Source organism: Eubalaena glacialis, chromosome 3, assembly GCF_028564815.1.
Source record: "Eubalaena glacialis isolate mEubGla1 chromosome 3, mEubGla1.1.hap2.+ XY, whole genome shotgun sequence".
NCBI classification, from domain to species: Eukaryota; Metazoa; Chordata; class Mammalia; order Artiodactyla; family Balaenidae; genus Eubalaena; species Eubalaena glacialis.
In genome coordinates, this window is record NC_083718.1 from 105,357,348 (window position 1) to 105,359,898 (window position 2,551).

The 2,551-nt window shown below is 37.4% G+C and overlaps 1 non-coding gene across 1 annotated transcript; it reads left to right on the plus strand.

Annotated features, from left to right (window-relative positions):
* The first annotated feature begins 436 nt into the window (after positions 1-436).
* On the plus strand, positions 437-543 carry LOC133089200 (U6 spliceosomal RNA). Its single transcript, XR_009700586.1, has one exon. It is a non-coding gene; the product is annotated as a U6 spliceosomal RNA (small nuclear RNA).
* Positions 544-2,551: the final 2,008 nt, after the last annotated feature.

The following is a 2,551-nucleotide window of genomic DNA, read 5'->3' on the forward strand; positions in this document are numbered from 1 at the left end:
CCAATGAATGGAACTTAATTTTAATGAAATCAACTTTATTGATCTTCTCCTTTTAGTTAGTGCCTTTTGCATCATTTTTTTAAAATTTATTTATTTTATTTATTTATTTTTGGCTGCATTGAGTCTTCGTTGCTGCACGCGGGCTTTCTCTAGTTGCAGCGAGCGAGGGCTACTCTTGGTTGTGGTGCTCAGGCTTCTCACTGCGGTGGCTTCTCTTGTTGCGGAGCTCGGGCTCTAGGCATGCGGGCTTCAGTAGTTGTGGTTCGCGGGCTCTAGAGCACAGGCTCAGTAATTGTGGCTCACAGGCTTAGTTGCTCTGTGGCATGTGGGATCTTCCCAGACCAGGGCTCAAACCTGTGTCCCCTGCGTTGGCAGGCAGATTCTTAACCACTGCACCACCAGGGAAGCCCTGCGTCATGTTTAAGAAATCATTTCCATGCTCCCTTTGGCAGCACATATACTAAAATTGGAATGACACAGAGAAGATTAGCATGGCCCCTACACAAGGATGACATGCAAATTCATGAAGCATTCCATATTTTTCCCATGCACATATGGTCACCTAATCTATGACAAAGGAGGCGAGAATATACAATGAAGAAAAGACAGTCTCTTCAATAAGTGGTGCTGGGAAAACTGGACAGCTGCATGTAAAAGAATGAAATTAGAACACTCCCCAATACCATACACAGAAATAAACTCAAAATGGATTAAAGACCTGAATGTAAGGCCAGACGCTATAAAATTCTTAGAGGAAAACATAGGCAGAACACTCTTTGACATAAATCGCAACAGGATCTTTTTTGACCCACTTCCTAGAGTAATGAAAATAAAAACAAAAATTAACAAATGGGACCTAATGAAACTTAAAAGCTTTTGCACAGCAAAGGAAACCATAAATGAGATGAAAAGACAACCCTCAGAATGGGAGAAAATATTTGCAAATGAAGCAACTGACAAAGGATTAATCTCCAAAATATATAAACAGCTCATGCAGCTCAATATCAAAAACACAAACAACCCAATCAAAAAATGGGCAAAAGACCTAAATAGACATTTCTCCAAAGAAGATATACAGATGGCCAATAAACACATGAAAAAAATGCTTAACATCGCTAATTATTAGAGAAATGCAAATCAAAACTGCAATGAGGTATCACTTTACACTGGTCAGAATGGCCATCGTAAAAAATCTACAAACAATAAATGCTGGAGAAGGTGTGGAGAAAAGGGAACCCTCTTGCACTGTTGGTGGGAATGTAAATTGATACAGCCACTATGGAGAACAGTTTGGAGAGTCCTAAAAAAACTAAAAATAGAACTACCATATGACCCAGCAATCCCACTACTGGGCATATACCCGGAGAAAACCATAATTCAAAAAGACACATGCACCCCAATGTTCATTGCAGCACTATTTACAATAGCCAGGACATGGAAATAACCTAAATGTCCATCAGCAGATAAAGAAGATGTGGTACATATATACAATGGAGTATTACTCAGCCATAAAAAGGAATGAAATTGGGTCATTTGTAGAGATGTGGATGGGCCTAGAGACTGTCACACAGAGTGAAGTAAGTCAGAAAGAGAAAAACATGTATCATATATTAATGCATATATGCAGAATCTAGAAAAATGGTATAGATGATCTTATTTGCAAAGCAGATATAGAGACACAGACGTAGAGGACAAATGTATGGACACCAAGGGAGGAAGGGGGGATGGGATGAACTGGGAGACTGGGATTGATGTATATATACTATTGATACTATATATAAGATAGATAACTAATGAGAACCTACTGTATAGCTCAGGGAACTCTACTCAATGCTCTGTGGTGACCTAAATGGGAAGGAAGTACAAAAAAGAGGGGATACATGTATACGTATAGCTGATTCACTTTGCTGTACAGTAGAAACTCACACAACATTGTAAAGCAACTATACTCCAATAAAAATTAATTTAAAAAAAAGAAATCATTTCCTACCTAAGGTCATGAAGATATGCTCTTTCTTATCCAGTACAAGTTTGATTTTTTTTGATATGTAAGTCTGTAACCCACCTGGAATTGATTTTTGTGTTAGGTGTGACAGGAGATCCAATTTTTTTTTCTACAATAAATGTTGTCCAATAGTCCCAGCACCATTTCTTGAAAGTACTAGCCTTTCGCCTACTGCTCTGCAGTGTTACTTTGCCATATATATCTGGTTCCATTCCTAGACACTCTATTCTCTTCATTCCCCTGTCTGTTTGTCCTTGTGCTAATACCACAGGGTATAAATTAATGTAGACTTATATTAACTTGGCTATTCTTTAATCTTTGTAGTTCCATATAAATTTTAGAATCAACTTTTCACATTCCACACACACACACACACAAACCCTACTGCAATTTTTATTGGATTTGAATTAAATCCATAAATAAGTTTAGGGAAAAGACATTTTGGCACATTTGAATCTTCTAGTCTATAACCAATATCTATTTCTCTACGTCAGTCTTTTTAGTTTATTTTAATAAAGTTTTATAGTTTTCTCTGTAAATGTATTA